The sequence below is a fragment of the Ammospiza caudacuta genome, chromosome 24 (assembly GCF_027887145.1).
Source record: "Ammospiza caudacuta isolate bAmmCau1 chromosome 24, bAmmCau1.pri, whole genome shotgun sequence".
Lineage (NCBI taxonomy): Eukaryota > Metazoa > Chordata > Aves > Passeriformes > Passerellidae > Ammospiza > Ammospiza caudacuta.
Genome location: NC_080616.1, coordinates 7,870,500 through 7,894,129, shown reverse-complemented (window position 1 = coordinate 7,894,129; position 23,630 = coordinate 7,870,500). Strand labels below are relative to the sequence as shown.

General features: G+C 50.0%; 1 long non-coding RNA gene across 1 annotated transcript; it reads right to left on the bottom strand.

The window, feature by feature from the left end:
- Positions 1-12,656: 12,656 nt before the first annotated feature.
- Positions 12,657-23,167, bottom strand: LOC131567833 (uncharacterized). Its single transcript, XR_009275668.1, has 3 exons — positions 23,056-23,167; positions 21,124-21,257; positions 12,657-12,863 (listed from the first exon to the last, which is right to left on the bottom strand). It is a non-coding gene; the product is annotated as an uncharacterized LOC131567833 (long non-coding RNA).
- Positions 23,168-23,630: the final 463 nt, after the last annotated feature.

Here is a 23,630-nt window from a genome sequence, read left to right as displayed (position 1 = left end):
GGATACATGGAGGGTGGTCTACAGGTGGTTTTGTTGGGACTAAGTGGGATTTGGAAAGTGGATTTTAGGGTTGAAGTGAAGCTGGCAGGGAAGAGAGGTGGGAGAACACAGATTTATGGGAGAGAGTGATGATGAAAAAGAAGCAGGAGAATAAAAGGTGAAAGGAGGGAAATGGCAAGTCGGAGCAAAAATCAAATCAGGCAAAAGATCAAGCTCAGAGTAAAGTGGAAACCCATCAGGAATACCATTTACTGCTGGAGCTGCTGCCCTGGGAGGGCTCGGGGTCTGTTTCACTTACTGGCACTGCAAACACACTTCCCTGTAGCCCTGAGGGGAATTTCCTCTGTCTCAGCACAGCCACATGTGGGTTTGGAGACAGCCTGGGTCTGGTTGGGTTCTGCCAGCCTGGTGGGAACAGGACAGGCAGGACCCCAACCCCAGTTTGTCCCAGTTTGTTCCAGTTTGTCCCAGTTTGTCCAGCTGGGCAATGCAGGACTGAGGTGGATGGAGCAGAGTTCCTGCTGCACCCAGCAGGTGAGGAAGGAAAAAGTTGTAAATCCTTTGGAAAAAGGGGCTAGCTGGGTGGAACCTGCATTCCCAGGTGAACCCAGGCTGAGCTGCTGGGGCACAGCAGAGTTTGGGGGCACAGCAGAGTTTGGGGGCACAGCAGAGTTTGGGGCACAGCAGAGTTTTGGGGCACAGCAAAGTTTTGGGGCACAGCAGAGTTTGGGGCACAGCAGAGTTTTGGGGCACAGCAAAGTTTTGGGGCACAGCAGAGTTTTGGGGCACAGCAGAGTTTGGGGCACAGCAGAGTTTGGGGCACAGCAAATTTGGGAGCCCAGGGTTCCCTGGGGATGGGAGCAGCTCATCCCTCAGGTACCAGAGATCTCCTCCTGGAGCAATCCCAGTCTTTAATCATTATCCTGGAAGCACAAAGCAGCTCCAGACACACACCAGGCTCACTGAAAGACTTGTCAAGACTGAAAGGGTAATTCACAAATTCACTAAAATTCCCTGCTCCACTGAGCAATGTGACAGCTCTGCCGACCGCAGTAACATTTCTATTCAAACTGGCTTTGGTGCTGCAGCTATAAATATCCCTGCAATATTTCCTGCTTCAGAACATAAAGACAGCTTTACAGTGCTGATAAAATAGAAATTACTTTCTCTCGGAGGTCTAGCTGGAATTTTAATGTCTGTTTTGCAATAAAGCAGCTCCTCCACAATTGGATTTGAGGGAAGGAAAACAAATGCTCTAATTTAGTTACAGTAATGACTCCTCTTGGCTTGCTGGCCACAGCTGAGGCTGGAGTTTGGGCTGGGGAGCACAGAGATGATTTTTATTGTAATATGAATCCTTTTTATCCTTTAAATGCATAGATACACACACCCCTGCTTAATTACAGCTGGGCAAGAACAAGGCCCCAGAAAGTAAAAGGGCATTAAAGTTTACAGCCTCTGACAGTGTTCCTGGGGAAATTGTTACGGCTCTAAAGCTGGTGACCAAAGATGACCTGGATTAAAAAGGCTTCTTCTGTTGAAGGGAGAAATTGCAACTATTGGGCTCATCAGAGTTGCCTTTAATTATCCATAAATGTCACCCTGGCTCTCGTTAGCTCCTTCAAAGGGGAAGGAGAGAATTTTGTCCAGAGTTTTGTTTTGTGTGACAGCAGGGAGGAGACCTGGAGCTGTTCAACGAGGAAGGGAGTGAAAAATCAGGAAAAATCAGGAGAAATCATGAAAAATCATGAAAAATAAGGATTCTTCATTTGTGGCAGAGTGGAGTGTGAGGCTCATTCCCTGAGCTAGGGAAGGTCTGGAGCACCAAGGACAGTCCCAGGCCAGGCTGGGGCAGGGGAGGTGTCCCTGCCATGGCTTTAACTCCCTCCCAACCCACACCAGCCTCATTTTCTGCCACTGACCTGCCCTGAACTTCACCTCTGCTCTCCTGCACCTCCCTGCTTTGGCCTGAATGGTGCTGGAAAAGACAAAGCAGCAGCAAATGAGGCAAAACCTGGGGAGCAGAGGCAGAGGCAGGGCTCTGTGTCACTGACTGACAGCACTGAGAGCAGAAATTCTGTTTCTCCCTCTCTTCCCTGCTGGATTTATTTGTTTGTGGTTTAGTCTGAGCTCTCTGTGCGTGCCTGTGAAACGCCTAGCAAGCTTCCGGGGCTGCATAAATAAATAATAACTATTTAGAATCTTCTAAAAGATACATAAGTGTATTTCTTTTCATAGACCTAAAGCTAATGGAAACCTCGGAGTTTTTATTTCAATGACAAAGCAGCCCTGGAGCAGCTGTGTGGGACTGGAATGGAATCAGCTGCAAATGTTAGGCACTATTTCCTTTGGAGAATTAGAATTTATAGTGCCTCAATGAAGGCTGATTTATAGATATTTAAAGGAAAATAAATCCCTGTAGATATTTTTTTATTATTATTTCAAAAGGGGCTGTGTGATGATGCAGGATAATGTTCCAGCAGGCTCTGGAAGTTCTGCTGGCACACAGCAAAGTGGGCAAAGGAGGGAGAATTCACAGCAACATGTTGGCTTCTGTTCCCAAGGAGCCCTCACTGAAACCCAGCATTAAATGGGGAAGAAGGGGATAAATCCTGCACAATTCCCTGCAAAATCCTTTCCCTGAGCAGGGCGTCTGCTGCTGTAACATTGCTGGATGGGTTTTGCCCTGGAATGCTTTAAACCATCCAGACAAATACTAAACTCTGAAAAAAGCATTTTTCCTGCTGAAGAAATATCAGGAAGGATCTGGCAGAGTTGTTATTCCTGAAGGGAAGGGCTTTTATTCCAGAGGACAAATGATTCCTTGGGGAATGCTCTGCCCTCAGGGCCCACAGTGAGAGCCAGACCAGGCAGAGCTGCCAACTGCAGGGCAGTGGGGCTGGATGGCACCTGAACCCCACTGGGAAAGGCTCAGCATCTCTGGGTGACAAGGATTGCCAGGAAGGAGGACGGGACACAAATGTCTGATGGGGAAAAGCCTCCAGGAGCTGGTTTGCTTTTCCAGGGTCAGCCCAAAAGTGTCACAGACATCTCTTATGGAAAATCCTTTCCTTGGGATTGTTCCTCCTGAGAAGCTGGGAGGCCTCAGGAACAAAATGCAAACAATGGTTATCTGCTGCTGTGCAATGCAACAGGTGCATCTGGGATTGGTCTCATGTGGTTGTTTCTAATTAATGGCCAATCACAGTCAGCTGGCTCGGACAGAGAGCCGAGCCACAAACCTTTTTTATCATCCTTTCCTTTTCTATTCTTAGCTTAGCTAGCCTTGTGATGAAATCCTTTCTTCTATTCTTTTAGGACAGTTTTAATATATTTCATAAAATAATAAATCAGCCCTCTGAAACATGGGGTCAGATCCTCATCTCTTCCCTCATCCTCAGATCCCTGAGGTCACACCAAAAGGGTGCCAGAACCTGCCCTGTTAAATCCAAACACCTCACAGCCCTAAAAAGGGAGGATAAAACAGAATATTTGGTTTGAAAATGTCTCACTCGCACCTTGGCAAACACAGGCATTGTTCCCAAGTTGGGTTTGCAGGTTCAGGGCCCAGCCATGGAGAAGCAGCCATGGAAGAGGAGTGAATTCTGCTTTCCTGCCAGGTCTCCTCCATGAGATGTTCCAGGCAGTGCAGCCACAATTGCATTTGGATTGCTCTCCACCCCACAGCGAGTGGGAAATCATCACTGCTTCCTCTGACACCCACTGCAATAACATTAACCGTGATGGATCTCCCTTTGCTCTTCCTGTGGCGCCCGTACATTATCCCAGCTGAATTCCATCGGGATGGAGCACTAATTAATGTCTGCTGCTTATCAAGGGGTGCCCACTGCTCCCTTCCACCCTGATCCTTGAGGAATCACACCTGGGAATGCTGTGGGAGCTGCCACTGGTGCCAGGGAATCTCCACAGGCTGCAAAAAGTCACATTTTGGTTCTGGTGCCACACTTATATCAAAATAAGACTGTTTTCTTCCAAACTCAGCAGCAACATGAGGTTTGCTGAGAGCTGAGACTATTTTCAAGGGTGGTTCTATGATGAATTTCCTTATTAATTCTCCAGAACCTTCCAAGCTCCTTCGTGCGCTACTTAGAGACACTGGGTGACAGAAACGGGGTTTTTGTGGGGTTGAAAACCCCCAAACCCCCAGTTCAGGCTGGAATGAAGCCCAAGGGGCAGCTCCAGCCATTTCCCAGGCTCGGTTTGGAGGTTATCACCCCAAAAAGGCAGCAGAGCTCACCTGAGCCTCTGGCTGTGAAGGATCTCCCTGCCAGGTGCAGCAATCCCCAAAGCACACCTGAGGAACCCTTCCCTGCTCTTTGGAGCCTCCAGGTCCCAAGCAGAGCTGCCTGAAGGTTCCCGGAAGGACCCCCAGCTCCTGGCAGGATGCTGCTGCAGCCTCATTTGCAGCTTTAATTAATCCCCGCTCCTCGGAGCCGTCCTGCCACAAGATGTCATCCTTCCGACAGGTCTGCCTGCCTGGCTCTGCTGCTGCCTCTGTGCTTATCCCGGGGTATGCCAGGGGATAAAACCATCCTCATCCCGGGGGATAAAACCATCCTCATCCCGGGGGATCGAACCATCCTCATCCCGGGGGATAAAACCATCCTCATCCCGGGGGATCGAACCATCCTCATCCCGGGGGATAAAACCATCCTCATCCCAGGGAATAAAACCATCCTCATCCCGGGAAATCAAACCATCCTCATCCCGGGAGATCGAACCATCCTCATCCCGGGAGATCGAACCATCCTCATCCCAGGAGTTAAAACCATCCTCATCCCGGGGGATAAAACCATCCTCATCCCGGGAAATCAAACCATCCTCATCCCAGGGAATAAAACCATCCTCATCCCGGGAAATCGAACCATCCTCATCCCGGGAAATCAAACCATCCTCATCCCGGGAAATCAAACCATCCTCATCCCAGGGAATAAAACCATCCTCATCCCGGGAAATCAAACCATCCTCATCCCGGGGACTGAATCCCCGCCAAACTGGGGAAATCAGGGTGGGAGAGAAGAGAAACTCCTCTCTTGTCTCTTCTCTCTTCTGTCTTCTCTCTTCTTTTTCTCTCTCTTTTTTCTCTCTTTTCTCTCTTTTCTTTCTCTTCTCTCCTTTCTTCTCTTCTTCTCTTCTCTCTTTTCTCTTTTCTTTTTTCTCTATTCTCTCTTTTCCTTCTCTTCTCTTCTCTTCTCTTCTCTTCTCTTCTCTTCTCTTCTCTTCTCTTCTCTTCTCTTCTCTTCTCTTCTCTTCTCTTCTCTTCTCTTCCTCTCTTTATTCCTTTTCTCCTTCTCTCTCCTCTCTCTTCTCTCCCTTCTCCCATTCTTCCCTTCTCTCTTCTCTCTCTTCCATCTCCTCTCCTCTCCTCTCCTCTCCTCTCCTCTCCTCTCCTCTCCTCTCCTCTCCTCTCCTCTCCTCTCCTCTCCTCTCCTCTCCTCACAAACAATTCCTGGCAGCAAGAGTGAAACCATGCAAACGACTCTAATAAGCATAATTTAAACCTGTGGTTTTCTTTTTATGGCAGCTTCATATTCTGTGTTTTATATTCCAATTTTCCACCTTTTAGTCTTGCTTCTTCCTCTTTCTGCCACGGAGCCCTATCACAAATGGGAGGGCAATTACCAGGCGAGCATGTAGTTCTTTAATTGAAACACTTATAGGTGTACACTTAAAAACTATAAAGACTTTTATGGAATGGCAATGCCTTAATAGGCTGCTGTGTGTGTACATTGTAATGTAATTCTGTGCCCTGTGAGCATTGCTGGGGGAAGCTGCTAATTTATGGTTCCCAGGAGCAATAAAGCAATAACAGTAATCGAGAGGTGCAATATTCCCTGCTTAGGGGGCATTTATGGGTGGGTATTAAAACTATAAATACATCAACACGCTGCAAAACTGATCCTGCAAAATGAAAGATAAGCTCTCCTCCCTTGCAAATGGGGCTTTTCCTGCAGCCTGATTAACTTAGGGTTGGTATCAGGTCAGCAGGGAGAGGGGAGGAGAGAGATGGCCAGGTGACCCTTCCGCTGTCCCCAGCTGTGCCTAGGTGTGCCCAGGTGTCCCCAGGTGTGCCCAGGTGTCCCCAGGTGTGCCCAGGTGTTCCCAGGTGTGCCCAGGGTCCCCAGATGTCCCCAGTGTGCCCAGGTGTGCCCAGGTGTCCCCAGTGTCCCCAGTGTGCCCAGGTGTCCCCAGTGTCCCCAGGTGTCCCCAGTGTCCCCAGAGCTGCCCTGCCTCCCCTGAGCAGCTGAAATCCAGAGCCATTACTGGCCCCAGCCTGGTGCCAGCAGTTCATTTGAGCCGAGATTCAGGAGCAGGGTGACAGGGAGGGATAATTGCCTTGTCTGCAGCAGGGCCAGGGCGGGCACGGTGACATTTCAGCTTTGTCGTGTTGTGACTGGGAGAAGAATGGAGGGCAGAGCCCCTGGCATTCCACGCTGCCAGCAGCTCCTCTGGAGGGCTGGCACAGCCTCTGCCCCTCCAGGAGTTCCAGAGTCTGAAAACGTCTCACTCACACCTTGGCAAACGCGGGCATCGTTCCCAAGCTGGGCTTGCAGGCTCAGGTCCAGCCATGAAGAAGCAGCCATGGAGGAGGAGTGAGTGCCTGGAATATTCTGCTTGGGGTCATACCTGCAGCTGGCAGCGAGCTGGGGGCCAGAGGCAAAGGGTTTTAATGTGGGGGCTGCACGTTCAGAGTTCCTCTGGACATTCCTGCTCTTCACCTGTCAGGGTGAATTCTTGCTGAATTCTTGCTGAATTCTTGCTGAATTCTTGTTTGCTGTGCCTGGGGCTGGTCCAAGGTTCCTCCCGCTGGTCCAGAGCCCTGTGCTGGTGGGACTGGGCCCATTGTGGGCTCACAGGCAGAGGAAAAGAATTTATTGCTCCATTATCAGAAGAAAAGAACTTCTTCCCACCTTGCTCAGGCCTGAAGACACCGTCAGGATTAAGAGGAAGAAGCTGACACTGCCCAGCCAGAATCCTGTGTTTGAATGGAATTTATGCATCATGTATGAGGTGTATGAATATGCAACAGGCTGTTGCTTTTAAGGGTTAATCCTCTTTTAACGTGGGTCCTTTTTCAGGCTTATTTTGCCCCGAAAAGGTACCCAGCCTGTCTGTAACTCTTCTTTCTATTGTCTCATATTGTCCTAATCCAAATTGTCCAAATTATTATTACTTTAATTTTACAGGCATTTTATTACTATTAAACTTTTACAAACAAGTGATTGTCATTTTTCACAAGCAGCAAATCTCCGTTTGCTGGTAGCTCCTTGCAGCGCTGCTGTTCCCTGCTGTGCTCTCAGGAGCAGCTCCAGGGGCAGAAATTCAGGCCATGCCCACCCAGACCAGCCTCCATCAGTACCCAGGTGCCTGGCACCAGCCCTGCTGCTCCTGCCCTGAGGGATCTGCTCGCCTCATCTCAAACAGAGACAGGGGAGAGACAGAATTGCACGAATTCCATGAATTCCATCTGTTCCAGCTCAGTCACTGCGTGGGGACACGGGCTGCGCGGCAAATCCTGGGTTTGGGAAGCACCTGCGGAGTGTTCATCCTCCTTTTACTGCTGTTCTCCGCTCACAAGTGACTGTTTCAGCTCCTCTGGGACGCCCAGCCAGGATTTCTGAGCTTAGCGATGCCAGGGAGGCGTTTGGGAGCACAAATCCATCCTGGAGCATCCCTGCACTGCCCTGAGGTGTGTGGGGACACGTTCAGCTTCCCCAGATCCCTGACAGGAGGGGGCAGCAGCAGGGATTGGGTTCTGCAGCAGCCTGGAGGGAATCACAATGAGGAAAAACTCCTCCTAAATGCACTTTACAAAGAGGAAACTTTGCAGGATTCCTTGCAAAAAAAGGTTTCGGCCAAATGCCTTCCAGCCCTCTGCTGCTGGCTTTGATTCTCCGGGTACAGTCAGACCTCAGACTGAATAGCAAGTGCTTCTGCTTTATTTGTTTTTATTGCTGCCAAAAGGGAAAAAAAAAAAGAAGTCAGGGTAAACAGTGGGATGTTTGCAACCTCCTCACATTAGGCAGATTGAATAAACTGGCTCGCAGCTGATTGTTTTCCTTCAGATCAGTCATTGCATTTGGATTTATTTGATTTTATGGATGTAGATCTGGGGCTTTTGTTTAGTCTTGGGGTTTTTTGTTGGTTTTGTTTTTCTTTGGGTTTTTTTTTTTTTTGTTTGTTTGTTTGTTTTGCAACCATGACTAGTGGCGAGGGAAATGGGAGCACAGACAGGTCCTGCCTTTCCTCCCCATCCGTGCAGGATTTGCAGGATGCTGACCCTGGGAATTTTGTCCCTTTTCCCTTCCCTTGCAGCAGCACTGTTGGCAGTTCCATATTTTTATCCCTTTTGCCGTCCCTTGGAGCACTGTTACAGCTCTTGGTGTCACCTGCAGTTCAATTTTTTGACCCTTTTCCCTTCCCTTGCAGCTCTTGGTGTCATCTGCAGTTCCATCTTTTTGTAACTTTTCCCTTCCCTTGCAGCTCCATTGGGTGTCACCTGCAGTTCCAATTTTTCCCTTTTCCCCTTCCCTTGCAGCTCTGCAGTTCCATTTTTTGTCCCTTTTCCCCTGCAGTTCTGTTCAGCTCTCAGAGCACAGGGAGGGAAGCAGGCCAGGCAGCACCCAAATTTGAATTCCTAAATTAATTTCCGAATATCCCTGACCCGCCTGGCTCCATCTCAGCTCCCAAATCCCACGTTTTCCTCCTGACTTTTCTTAGAAGGCAGAAGAATTTGGAGTCGTGAGGCAGTGCTGAGCAGGGGAGGAGTGGAGGGAGTGAGTGTGGGGGTTTTTCATGCCTCACAAACGCAAACAGGTTGTGGTTATTCCCTCTGTGCAAGGGCATAGGAAGTGCAAGAACACTCATTAATTATGTATAATGCTCACAGCTCGGTTGCCAAAAAATCGTATTTTTGGATATTGTTCACCAGAATATGACTTTAACCTACTGTCACCATTATTTTGCACGTCGTGGTGCTTTAATGAACATATGGCAGCGCATTAGCTCGTGCCAGCCCCTGATTTGCTGACAGGGCTGGTTTCCCTGTAGCTGCAGTGGGCATTGTGTGCATCTCCAGCCCTGCTGAATCCAAAATGTCCAGGGCAGGGGCAGTGGGGCTGCTTCTCTTTTGGATTCTGGCTGGAGGGACCATTCCTACCCCTGGAATTAAATAAACCTGCGCTTTTGATGCTCCTCAGCCCACTCCAAGCTCCCAGCAAGGAGGAAATCTCTGAAATCCCTTCACCCATCCCAGCTCCACGTGAGTCTCTCCAAAGGCTCTGCCTCTCTCCCCTCCCTGCCACAGCACATTGTTTTAAAGCTGATCTCATAATTGTATCGATCCCTTTTTTTTGGTTCCCTGCGTCAAAGCACTTCTTTAATCAAAAGTAAATTATGTAAAGGCCATCAGGGTCAGCCCAGCCAGCAGAATGAAAACTGCAATACATCATTTATTTGTAAATGTCAGTGAAATCTGCAGATCGATATCCTGCCCATTGTGATTGATATTTATTATTTCGTGGAAGTCCTGAGGCAGCTGCAGGCTCGGGGTGGCCCAGCAGAGCAGGATGGGGCAGGGGAGGATGGGGACACCCCTGGGCCTGTCCCTGCTCCTTTCTGTTGGTTTTTGGGGGTTTTTTTGTCTCTTTTTCCAGGCCGGTCGGGGATATTTGGGAATTCATTTGGGAATTCAGGGGGGCTGCCTGGCCTGCTTCCCACCCTGTGCTCCGAGAGCTGAACAGAGATGCAAGAGAAGGAAAAAGGGACAAAAAACTCAAAAAACCACCTGTGGTCCCTGCAGAAGGACCCAGCCCCACTGGGGGTGGCATTTATGGCATTTCAGACCCCCAACCCTGAGCTCCCAGGGGGCTGCCAGCCACCCCTGCCCCTGTCCCACAGCCCAGACCCCAAACCTGCTGGGCAGCTCCAGGCTGTCCAAACTCCATCCCAACTCCATCTAGCGGCAAAAGAATCGGCATTTGGTGATGCTGGGAGCCCTGGTGGGGCTGGGTGGGAGCTGATCTCCCCAGAGATGGGCTGAGGTCCTTCCATGTCACTCCTGGTGCATCCCAGGCAGGAGCTGTGGCTCTCCCAAGGGTTAAACCCCACGAACTGTGCTCTGCCCCAATAATGAAGGCATTTAGTGGTGTAAAAAAAGCAGTGCTGGTGTAATAAATAGGGAAATTCTGTCAGGATGGCAAAGCAGGAGCTCGTGGCAGCCTCAGGAGTATCTGCCCATCTTTTATAGACTCTGCTGGCCCGTGAGGGTCAGTGCTACCCAGCCCCAGAGAGGAAATGAAGGAGGATATAACAGCAGATAGCATCTGAGCCTGCTCCTGCTTGTAAATATTCAAAAGGGCCCGGTGAGAACTGAGGGGATTCAAATGGGGACATTTCCCTGCTGCTCTGTGCAAAGCTGGATGCAAAACAACAAAGGGCTGTGCTCCTGAACTGTCCTGAACATTCTCAAACAGTCCTGAACGCTCCCAAACTGTCCTGAATGCTCCCAAAGTGTCCTGAATTCTCCCAAAGTGTCCTGAACCCTCCCAAACTGTCCTGAATTCTCCCAAAGTGTCCTGAACCCTCCCAAACTGTCCTGAATTCTCCCAAACTGTCCTGAACCCTCCCAAACTGTCCCGAATGCTCCCAAACTGTCCCAAATGCTCCCAAAGTGTCCTGAATGCTCCCAAACGGTCCTGAACACTCCTAAACTGTCCCAAATGCTCCCAAACTGTCCCAAATGCTCCCAAACTGTCCTGAACACTCCCAAACTGTCCCAAATGCTCCCAGACTGTCCTGAACGCTCCCAAACTGTCCCAAACCCTCCCAAACTGTCCTGAATGATCCCAAACTGTCCCAAACCCTCCCAAACTGTCCTGAATGCTCCTAAATTGTCCTGAACGCTCCCAGACTGTCCTGAACGCTCCCAAACTGTCCTGAATGCTCCTAAATTGTCCTGAACGCTCCCAGACTGTCCTGAACGCTCCCAAACTGTCCTGAACGTTCCTAAACTGTCCCGAACACTCCCAAACTGTCCTGAACAGCCCCAGCTGTGCCCTCACTATGCCAAGCACCCCATGGGATTAAAGCCTGGACCCCAAAGCACAAAACTCCAGCCAGGAGAGCGGGCAGGGACCGGGGGATGAACATTCCCAGAGCTTCCCTGCGATCCGCAGGAGCTGCGCTGCTCCCAGGGCCAGCAGGGACAGTCCCCAGGCGCTGGCACAGCCTGGCACAGCCTGGCACAGCCTGGCACACCCGCTGCGTGCCCGGGGCACCGTCCAGGGCCCGGCTGCGGCTCCTGCTGCCTCTGGAAGCGGCAGCACAAAGGGCCCGGCCCGGGGCGAGCCGCTAATTGCGGCTGCGGTTAATGAGGGCGGACACAGAGCGGCTGCTCCCATTAAATATGAAAATGATGCGAGGGCAGGGGAGGGCCCGGTGCTGGCTCAGGGATGGCCCTGGGGGCAGGGAGGGGGGCAGAGGGGAGCAGGGGCTGGTTTGGAGTGCTGGGAATGGTTTGGGATGCAGGGGATGGTTTGGGATGCAGGGGATGGATTGGAGTGCAGGGGATGGTTTGGGGTGCAGGGGCTGGTTTGGGGTGCAGGGGCTGGTTTGGGGTGCAAGGGCTGGTTTAGGGTGTAGGGGATGGTTTGGGGTGCAGGGGATGGTTTGGGGTGCAGGAGATGATTTGGGATGCAGAGGATGGTTTCGGATGTAGGGGATGGTTTGGGGTGCAGGGGATGGTTTGGGATGCAGGGGCTGGTTTGGGGTGCAGGGGATGGTTTGGGATGTAGGGGATGGTTTGGGGTGCAGGGGATGGTTTGGGGTGAAGGGGATGGTTTGGGGTGTAGGGGATGGTTTGGGATGTAGGGGATGGTTTGGGGTGCAGGGGATGGTTTGGGGTGCAGGGGATGGTTTGGGGTGCAGGAGATGATTTGGGATGCAGGGGCTGGTTTGGGATGCAGGGGATGGTTTGGGATGTAGGGGATGGTTTGGGGTGCAGGGGATGGTTTGGGGTGAAGGGGATGGTTTGGGGTGTAGGGGATGGTTTGGGATGTAGGGGATGGTTTGGGGTGCAGGGGATGGTTTGGGGTGAAGGGGATGGTTTGGGATGCAGGGGATGGTTTGGGATGTAGGGGATGGTTTGGGGTGCAGGGGCTGGTTTGGGATGTAGGGGATGGTTTGGGGTGCAGGGGCTGGTTTGGGATGTAGGGGATGGTTTGGGGTGCAGGGGATGGTTTGGGATGTAGGGGATGGTTTGGGGTGCAGGGGATGGTTTGGCGTGCAGGGGATGGTTTGGGGTGAAGGGGATGGTTTGGGGTGCAGGGGATGGTTTGGGATGTAGGGGATGGTTTGGGGTGCAGGGGCTGGTTTGGGATGTAGGGGATGGTTTGGGGTCTGGCTCCTTGTCCTTAGCCCTTCCCTGTGCCCGGGCTCGGGACTCAGCCCCCAGGGTGGGAATTCTGCTCAGAGGGAGGGAATGGGGCAGGAAACCAAATTCCCACTCCAGCCCTGCCCTTCCCACTGGAAATGCACCCACAGAGCATCTCCTGGGGAAGGGAGCGCTGCCTTCATCCTGCACCAGCAGCACTCCCGAAATTCCGGCTGCTCCCTCATCTTCCCAAAATCCCATCAGGGTGGGTGGGAAATCCCTGCGTGCTTTGAGCAAACAGAACAACTTGGCCTTGATCTCAGGGAGTTCTGGTGTGGTTTTCTCTTAACCAGCTCTGCAATCACCGGGTTTAACTCCGGTGAGAGCCACAAACCACAGCTGCCAGCGATGGGAGGAGAAAACCTTGGGGCTCCATGGGAAAAATCCTGCAGGGCAACCTCCAATCCCTCTGAAAATAGAGAAAAAGGAAAGACAGTTAAACACCTAAAACTGTGATTCCACTCGGGATGAAGCGTTAAGAGTTTCTATGAAGTTATAACTTATTTTTAAAAAAAATCAAGATTTGAGAACAGCTTGGCCTGGAACAATATTTCAGGCATGGCTAGCTGTTAAAAATAAGCTAATTCAGAAGAGCCACATTTAAATAAATATAATGCAAAGACATAATGGCACAGATAATAGTTTTGAATGGGGAATTCTAATGACTTCGAGGGCATTTTACAGGGCAATTAATACACATGAAAATGCTGCTCTATTCAACTGATGGAAAGAAAGAAAAATAAAATAAAATAAAGTCGACAGAAAGAGAAAGGGAGATGGTTGTGACTGGCAAAAATAGGGTTTGATTTTCTTTTCAATAGGATCACTGCTTACAAACATAATAAAAGGAAAAATAAGCATGTCAGGTTCCATAATGTGCCTTGTGAAATCCCCGATGATTCCTTTCTAAAGAGGGGCAATTAGGAGCCTCTTGCATATGCATGGGACTGGTGTGAGCGGGGCTTTCTGCTCTGCCTTCCTCCTGCTCTTCATCAACAGGCTAAAAATACACCCAGAAACGCAGCAACCGTCCCCCCGCAGCATCCTCATCCTCACCCTCATCCTCATCCTCATCTTCATCCTCGTCCTCCTCATTGTCAAAAACTCATCTCCGGTCCCCCTGCAGCATCCTCATCATCCTCATCCTCACCCTCATCCTCATCTTCATCCTCATCCTCCTCATCATCAAAAACTCATCTCCAGTCCCCTTGCAGCATCCTCATCATCCTCATCTTCCTTATCACCATCCTCATCCTCCTTCTGCTCCTCCTCCTCATCCTCCTCCTCATCATCCTCATCCTCATCTTCATTTTATGATATATATTACATTAAAACTATACTGAGAGAATAGAAGAAAGGATTTCATCAGAAGGCTGGCTAAGAATAGAATAGCCAAGAATGATAACAAAGGTTTGTGGCTCGGGCTCTGTGTCCAAGCCAGCTGACTGTGATTGGCCATTAATTAGAAACAACCCCATGAGACCAATCCCAGATGCACCTGTTGCATTCCACAGCAGCAGATAACCATTGTTTGCATTTTGTTCCTGAGGCCTCCCAGCTTCTCAGGAGGAACAACCCTAAGGAAAGGATTTTCCATAAGAGATGTCTGTGACACCCAGGGACAGGGGAGGGTGCCCTGTGCTGCTGGACCAAGCTGCCAGCTCTTCTAGGCTGAGTTTAGGGGTCCCTGGGGTCCCCCTGTGCCCCCTGCCCATCTGCACGGGGCCAGGGCTGCCCTGCCCTCCCAGCACAGCCTGTCCAGAGCTGGAGCTGCGCCTCTGAAATGTATAAATAAATATTACATATGCTAACAGATGGTTCATTAGCCAGTTGTTATGGCAATCAGCATTCCAGCCAATTAAAATCCTTTCTCATCGCTTTAAAAATGTCACTGATAGGGACATTTAAATGGCCAGAGAACAAACAGCCCCTCTGTAGGCTGGCACTGAAACAAAAGGCGTTTTCTGTGCGTTTGTGGAGACAGGAGGAGAAGAAATTGAGTAAGAGTTGGAAATCCTTTGTGCTGGGAGTGAAAGGTGCTGGCCCCTGAGTTTTAATTAATGGCAGAGCCTGTTGGGCATTTTGTCACTCCAGTGACCCAGTTTGGGGTGGTCTGGGAGCCCCAGAGGTGCAGCTGGGACATCCCAGCCCCTCCTGGGCCCTTCCTGCAGGAACTGTCTGTGCAGGGCTCAGCACCCACAGGAGGGGTCAGGCTTTGTGCCAGGGGTGCCCCAGGAACCCCTGAGCTGTTCCTGGGGACTGGCAGAGCCCTGCAGCCCCTGGGGATGCTCAGCAAGGCTCAGGCTCAGGCTGGGTCTGAGCCAGGAGCTCCAAAGGAGCTGAAAATGCTCTTGTAGGAACACCGGGATAGCCAGGGATGGTGGAGATGGGGGCAGGAAGGGGAGGAATGAAGGAAGGAATTTACACTTCCCCATCATTCCTGGTGATTTTGAGGTTGGACGTAGCTGGAATCGAAAATAACTACTTGTGTCCTAACAATTCCTCCCAAACACCTTTTCCCTGGGCTGGAATAGGAAAGAACTGCTTGTGTCCTAACGATTCCTCCCAAACACCTTTTCCCTGGGGTGGTGGTGCTGGCAGCACTGGGCATCTCCAGCCTGGGGCTCTGAGTGCAGGGATTGAATCCTGGCATGGGGAGGCAGAGCCTTTTCATCCCAAATCAGTGCTGTGGGCTTGGAGAGGGGAGAAAACCCTTCCAGAGAGCATCCCTGTCCCAGGATGGTCCCATCCCTTATCAATGAAGGGACCAGGATGGTCCCATCCCTTATCAATGAAGGGACCAGGATGGTCACATCCCATATCAATGAAGGGACCAGGATGGTCACATCCCATATCAGTAAAGGGACCAGGATGGTCCCATCCCTTATCAATGAAGGGACCAGGATGGTCACATCCCATATCAGTAAAGGGACCAGGATGGTCACATCCCATATCAATGAAGGGACCAGGATGGTCCCATCCCTTATCAATGAAGGGACCAGGATGGTCCCATCCCTTATCAATGAAGGGACCAGGATGGTCCCATCCCTTATCAATGAAGTGACCAGGATGGTCACATCCCACACCAATGAAAGGACCAGGATGGTCACATCCCATATCAGTAAAGGGACCAGGATGGTCACATCCCATATCAGTAAAGGGACCAGGATGGTCACATCCCACACCAATGAAAGGACCAGGATGGTCACATCCCATATCAATGAAGGGACCAGGATGGTTACATATAAAAATAAAGGTAAATTCCCCAAACCTCTCATTCAGACAGGGCAGGACTGAGTTTCCCCCTGCCCCTGCCCTGCTCCAGGGGCTGCTGCTGCCCTGGCAGCCAGCACAGAGCAGGAGCCTGGATTTGATGAGTCACAGCCTCACCAGGGCTCATTCTCTCTTTCTAATCTCTGCTGTCTTCTGCAACCGTTTAGAGGAACAAAAAATAGCTCCCACAGACAATCAGGACAGATTATTTTAATGAGAGCTCAAAAATGAGAAACAAACGGCTCAAATTGAGCCTTCAAACGTTTCGCCCCGCGTCTGCAAGGAGCTGCTCCACGCCTGAATCAGCAGGCTGGCAGCACAGGGTGCTCCTGCCAGGAGAGCAGCTCCCAGCCCTCCCTTTTCAAATGCTCTTTATCCCAGGGGCTGAGCTGAGCATCCCGAGTGAAGCTGCCTGTGATCAGCAGCTCCATTTTCTGCCTCTAATTATCTTTTATCTGCTGGAGAGCCCGGCTCCCATCTGCTCCTGCTTCCCTGCACACCTCAGGGAGGGCGGCACTGCCCATATGTGCTGCAGCAGGCTGAGGTGGGATGGGGCTGAAACCTCCGCAGCCTTTCTTCCCCCTGGCTCTGCCCATTTTAATGGTCATTGTTTGTTTATTGATGATTCGGCCTGGGACTGTCCCAGGGGCAGCCACAGCTCCTCTGGGCACCCAGGGATCCCTACAGGAGCAGCTGCTCCCTGGAGACGGAGGATTTGGAGAGAGAGAAGAGGAATTTGGAGATGGAGAAGAGGAACAGAAGAGGAATTTGGAGGTGGAGAAGAGGAATATTGGGTCAGAGCTGCAGGAAATCGCTGTGTTCTCACGAAGGGATTATTTGGGGAAAAGAGAAGCCCCAGCAGAACCAGCATCTCCCGTCCCTTTGTGTCCCACAGGGGATCCTGCAGCAGAGGGGAAGCTCAGAGAAGCACTCTGGCATTTCATCCTGTCTCTGCCATCCAGAGAACTCCCCACCACCCATAAATAGATTTTTTCCCCCTTCTTTTATTCCTGGCCTCCCTTTTGGTTTGCGACGGCTTCAGAGCTGCTCCTTGATGGGCATAAAAATATCATGAGTACTTGTTTAAACATCAGAAAGGTATTAGCTCAATTTTGCACTTCAATGCTACCCAGAATGTTTAGGCCCATTGGGCATGAATTTAATTTTCTTACAGGCTGCAGACAGAAGAAAAATCAGCCTCCCTATCTGAGCATTAACTGCTGCTCCCTGTGACAGCTCCAAGCATCACCTTGGAGGGCTCCAAAGGGGCTGAGGTGGAGTCCTGGACAGGCAGAGACCCCCAGACCCCTCCCCAGGGCTGTTCTGCACCTTTACACGGAGAAGATGCAGCAGGAGGAGCAGCACTGCAGCAGGGTCACAAAAATCAAATCGTTCCCCCGGGGCACGGAAATCCTTCCTCACCTCGTTGGTGATAAAGCGTTGGGTCAAAAAGCATCAAATCTGACTGGGTGTTTTTAACAGTGCATTAATGGCACATCACATTTTGGGTTTGGTTTAAAAAGGAGATTTTTGGTGGCCGTGGAAACAGGAAAATTCCTGCAGCAGGAGAGAACAGCAAAATTCCTGCAGGAGGGAACAAACAGCAAAATTCCTGCTGCAGGATCTATCAAACAGCAAAACTCCTGCTGTAAGAGAGAACAAACAGCAGAATTCCTGCAGCAGGATCTAACAAACAGCAGAATTCCTGCAGCAGGATCTAACAAACAGCAAAATTCCTGCAGCAGGAGAGAACAGCAAAATTCCTGCTGCAGGAGGGAACTGCAACACTCCTGCTGCTGCAGGGCTCAGGATAAACGCATGCAGTTCTTTGCTGATTTCCCACATTTCTGTGCCCTGAAGGAATCCTTCTCTGCTTCTCTCAGGCACAGAGGAGGTGCAAGGCCACGGGGATGTCTGTGCTGGAAGTGCCAGCTCTGATCCATCCAGCTCCGTGTAAATGAGCTCCAGAGCCCAGCTCAGAGCCTGGGCCAGGCTCAGCTGAGCCTCAGCAGAGCATCCAAGCCTGGCAGAGCCTCTCTGTGCTCTGCCCAAACCTTTGAAGCCTTCCCAGGGCTGCTGGGCAGGAGATCAGAGCCACGGGAGGGAGTTTGGAGCCAGGGAAGGAAAGGGAAAAGGGTGGCAATGAAAGCACAGGCAGCAAAGGGCACCCCAGTGCCACCAGTGCCACCAGTGCCCTCCTGCACCTGCCCCTGTGCCCCTGGCTGTGCTCAGAGCTCCAGGGGATGGGGTGCAGCGAGTGCCTGGTGCTCAGGGGGAGATTTTGGGTGCTGACCAAGGTGCAGGTTCCAGTAAATAAAGGTGCGGGTTTCCAATAAATAATTGTTGGAAGGTGTGGGATGGGACCAGAGCCCCCCAGAGAAGGGTTTGTGGGGCTGTTCCCCCAAGGGCTGCTCTCCCAGCTGGGTGGGTTCCAGTTCCCATCTCTCTCTCCATCTCCTCAGGAACACGGATAAATGCTGTTCAGAACTCTGTGTGTAAATAACAGGAGTCTCTGCCTATTCTGATCAATAAAATATGGTTTATAGGAGCCCTCGTGGCCCTCTCAGCTGCACTGGCAGCTCTGGCAGTGCTTTATAAACTCACTTTGCAGGTGGCTGGAACGGGAGTGCTGCTCTGCCAGGGATGTAAATCAGGGTAGGGTTTGTAGCTCCTGCTTTGCTGTTTCTTTAAAACACAAGTGGCTGTATATGGGTTTTTATGATTTGTCCTTGCTGGGCTGTGGGTGAATAAAGGAGTGCAGAGGGTGGATGGATGTGCAGAGGTGGGATAGATGGATTTTTGCAGTTAAACTCTATCGATGTCCTCTCACATTCAGGGAGAGGGAAACCAGCAAACAAATAATGCTGAGATGGATCCCCAGGATCTGCATGTGAAAGCCAAGCACCACACAAAAAGCAGAATTACTGCAGCCCATAACTCTCCCTCTGCAAAGCCAAACTGGGCACTGCTGGCACTGCTCAGCTCAATTCTTTCCTTCTGCTGCCCACATTTCAGACTCATTCCTTCTCTGGGTTTCATCCTGGCCTTTTGACATCCCACCAGCCAAGGATTCAGAGCATGGAGTAAACCACACCACACCCCACCCTCACCTCTCAAAACATTAGCTCAGTCCTCACAGCAAATTGATCTACAGAACACTAAAACAATATCAATAATTTCTTCTTGTTTTCACAAGGTTAGTTACCAGATGCAGAGCTAGAAATGAGGGATGAAAGGTCTGTGCTTGCTGTTGGGCATCAAAATCCTTTAATGATTTATTAATGTCAACATTTGTATTTTCCATACTCACTGTTGTTCTGTGTGTGCCTATTTATTTCCGTGCACAGCCAAAGGTCAGGGCTTGGAGCACAGTTGGGAAGATGTTTAAAAGTGCCTGAGAAAGCACCAGAGAGATCTGTGAGTGCTCTGAAGAGCTTCTGTGTGGTGGTGTTTGAGGGTCCCAGGGTGAGGGAAGAGATGGGAATCTTGACTCCATGGTTCAGAAGGCTGATTTATTATGTTATTATATATATTATGTTAAAAGAAAATTACATATTAAAAGTACACTAAAATAATAGAAGAAAGGATTTCATCAGAAGGCAGGAAAGGGAAAGGGAAAGGGGAAGTGAAAAAGGGGAAGGGAAAAAGGAGAAGGGGACGGGGAAGGGGAAGGGGAAGGAAAAGAAAAGGAAAAGGAAAAGGAAAAGGAAAAGGAAAAGGAAAAGGAAAAGGAAAAGGAAAAGGAAAAGGAAAAGGAAAAGGAAAGGAAAGGAAAGGAAAGGAAAGGAAAGGAAAGGAAAGGAAAGGAAAGGAAAGGAAAGGAAAGGAAAGGAAAGGAAAGGAAAATCTTGTGTCTGACCAGAGAGTCCGAGCCAGCTGACTGTGATTGGCCATTAATTAGAAACAACCAACATGGCCCAATCACACATGCACCTGTTGCATTGCACAGCAGCAGATAACCATTGTTTACATTTTGTTCCTGAGACCTCTCTCAGCTTCTCAGGAGGAAAAATCCTAAGGAAAGGATTTTCCATAAAAAAATCTGTGACATTTCTGGGATGTCCATCCATAAATCCCACCAGGGCAGAGCAGGGACCCCACAAGCTCTGAGCAGGCTCCATCCCCTCCAGGGGTTTCGTCCTTTGGGCCATTTCCTGGCCCTGCCTCTGCCCCTGCAGCTCTTTCTGTCCAACATCAGGGGCAGAAAGCGACATTTTACAAATAAATTCCATTTACAAAACGTTCAGTATCTGTGAAAAGCAACGGGGAGAATTATAATACAAACCAGCTTCATCTGACAACAAAGCTGAAAACTTATTGACTTGGAAATGTGTGTTTGAGCTATCAAAAAGGGAAATATTCAAATGGAAAAGTCTCCGTTCCTTTTTAATCGTGGCAAAACTCTGTTCCATGCATTCAGTAGATTTAGAACAATTTTATAGCAGTGTTGTCTGGGAAGAAATGGCTTTGCCTGTAAGAGCACAGGTTCTTTTAATGGGAGTTGTCATCTAAATAATTCCATATCATCAAGCAAAAAGATAATTTATAAGGGGAAAAAACCCCAGAGCAGCCTAAAGTCTCAGAGTCACCCACAAAATTGCTTATGAATGCGTTATTAGTTGGAGGTAAAAGTTAATGGAGAACTGGCTGGCCTTGGGGAGCAATAAATGGGATGCTGAGCCTGCTGCTCCAGGGCAGGATTTCAGCACTGCTCCAAGCCCGCCAGGATTGAAAGGGGCTCCTGTCTGACGCTTATTTGTTGGTCTAAGTGAGATAAGTGAGATAATTGATGAGCCTCAGCCTAATTCCAAATGAAAACCAGCTCCAGGATGATCATTTTTATTATAGGAATGCTCAGGCTGTGCCTGGATTTACAATTCCTGCCCATGGTACAAACCTTTCCCCCCGAGTGAGCACAGAGGGAACGTCCATAAATAAATGTGGGGCTGCTCACAGGGCAAGGCAGAAATGAGGCTGGGCTTGGGAGCTGGGCTTTGGCTGCTTCTGAACCTGGGCCCATCCCCGGGAGTGTCCAAGGCCAGGCTGGAGCACCCGGGACAGTGGTATGGGTGAGCTTTGAGGGCACTCCCAACCCAGACCAGTCTGTGATTTTCTGGAGGATTTTTAAATATTTGTGTTTGTTTTATGTTTATATTTTGGGTCATATATATTTATATTTGTTTGTTTATGTTTATGTTTTTGTTTAATATTTTTCTTTTTCGGGTTTATATTTTTAATTTGCACAAGCTGAGCTTAACTGACTTGTGACAAAGTGAGACCTTTCCTCAAGCTCTCTGCAAGCCCAAGTGGAGGAGAAATCACCTCCCTCCAGCACTGGGCCAGGGTGTGGAAAGCACCAGGGAGGGAAAACACCTGCAGTTGTCCTTCAAACTCACCCAACAGAGAAATCCCAACTCTTCAAGAGGAGGCAGAGCTCGGTGGGTTTGGTGCCTGTGCTGTGCTCCTCCTCTCTGCAGTAATTTATCAATAATTCCATTGCTCAGAGGGCTTTGGAGCCTGGGCTGGGAAGCTTTAGCATGAGCAGGAAAAAGAAAAAAAAAAAGGATTAGATTAGAGGATTAGACATTAGACATTTATATGAATATGAATGGTCTTTGCAGCTACATCAGCCAGGAGAAAATTACATGGGGCTGATAATCTTCATGCTCGAGGGCCTAAGCCGCTCATGAGAGCCGCTCAAATTATTTGTTGGGAGCCATTTATTTGAAGAATTCACCCTTTTCCTGTTGGTGTGCGGATCATGGGTTTTATTCATGCACTTCCTCCTCAGGACAGCTTGGCTGAGCTGGGGATGGTTTATCGTGGATATTCCATCAGTCTCTCCCCAGCTGGGGTTTGTTCTGTGCCAGGGGAGGGACTGAGCTGGGGATGGTTTATCGTGGATATTCCATTGGTCACTCCTCAGCTGGGGTTTGTGCCCTGCCAGGGGAGGGGCTGAGCTGGGGATGGTTTATCGTGGATATTCCATCAGTCTCTCCCCAGCTGAGCAGGGGAGGGAGGAGAGGAGCAGCCCAGGGTAGCCCTGAGCTGAGCCAGAGCCCGGTGCTCTCCTGCTGCTCAAGCTGCAGCCTGGCTCTGTCCAGCAGGCAGCTTTTCTTCCTGAGTCAATAGGAAGCTGGAATTTGCTGCTGATTGGCATTAAAAACCTAAAACTCCACAAGCACTGACAATGAACTGCTCTCAGTTGGGGCAGGCAAAGCAGAGAGAGAACAGGGAATAGCAAAGGCTTCTCTCTTCTGGGGGAATCCTGGGCTGAGAGATGTTTGAGGAATTAAATAGCCCAGCCTCAGCCTGTGCTGATCCAAAATCCCCAGAGAACGCCCAGTTTTAGGCAGGAGTGCTCCTGGCATGCTCCAGACCCTCATTAACAGCTGAAATCTCCTCCTGTTGTGTTCCTTGCCACTTTAGCACAGACAAAGTCACGCCCAAGGAAATTGCCCAGTGCCATCCCTGCTCCTCCTGCCCTTCAGCACCTTCCTCCCTTGCCTGAGACAGAAAATTCCCCCGTGGTGGTTCCACTGTCTTCCCCGGGGCTGCAGGGAGCAGGATGGGCTGGCAGTGATGGCAGCTGCCTGGCGCCCAAACCTCTGGACACAGCCCCAGCTTTGGAGAGTGTGCATCCCTGTGTGGAGCACCTGGTGTGAACACCTTTGACTTGGTGTTTGTTTTTGTTCCTCTTTGCCAGGCTGGTTCCACCCTGGTCCTCCATTAATACCTCTGAAAAAAACCTCACACTCTGGTTTGCAGGGAAGTTTGTGCAAATGACAGCTTTGCTAACACGTCTGAGGAGCTTCCCAAAATATTGTGGAGCAGAAACGTGTGCGTGTGACTCTGCAAGCAGACGTGTTCTGCACGGCCCCTTGGTGCAGCCAGGGAACCACACACGGACCCAGACACAAACCATTGTTATCATTCCTTCTTACTCTATTCTTAGCCAGCCTTCTGATGAAACCTTTTCTTCTATTCTTTTAGTATAGTTTTAATGTAATATATATCAGAAAATAATAAATAATAAAACAATAAATAATAAAATAATAAATAATAAATCAAGCCTTCTGAAACATGGAGTCAGATCTTCATCTCTTCCCTCATCCAAGAACCCCTGTGAACCCCTGAACCCCTGAGCTGGGGGCTCTTGGCTGCCTCATCAGCAAGAAGGAAAACGGGGCTGGCGCTGCCCTGCAACCATCACGGGGATTGGAAGCGACAGAATTAGCAGTGCTCCAAATTAAAAACAAATACAGAGGGTACACAGAGCGACTCCCCGGGCCCAGAGTCCATTAGCAGCTGATTTCCTGAGCACTGACCTGTGGCTGCTGGCAGGGAAAGGTGCTGTGCGCGGGGCCCGGCGCCGGCGCTCTCCGGTCAATAAACGATTTAATTTAATGAGAAACGCTATTGATGGGCTGGGAAGGCAGCTCCCAAAAAAAAGAAAAAAAATAAATAAAGAAGAGGGAAAAGATGCAGCTGCAAAGAGCAGATAAAGTCTTCAACTCCGGGGTTCACTCTTTGGGTATTTTCCCTTTTGTTATCTCATTAATTAAAGTCCCCAGAAGTCTCTGCTGGAGTTGGGAGTGCCAGAGCCGGGCAGGGAAGTGCTGGAGGTGGGATTGCTGCAGGGACAGGGACTCGGGGAGGAGATAATGCAGAGAGCAGTGCAGTGCCCTGGCCTTCCCCTGGAAACAAACCCATGCAGGAAGAAGTTGTGCCAAGGAAACATCTGTGAGATCAGCCAGGGAGAGCAGGTGCTGCTGCAAAGCCAAATCCTGCAGCAGCACTCCAGAGTGTTCCTGAGATGGAAGTTAAATTAAAGATGCCACACCTCAAAAATAATGCTAAAAATGGGGAAATATAAATGCCCATGAGCATTGTGGTGCTCAGT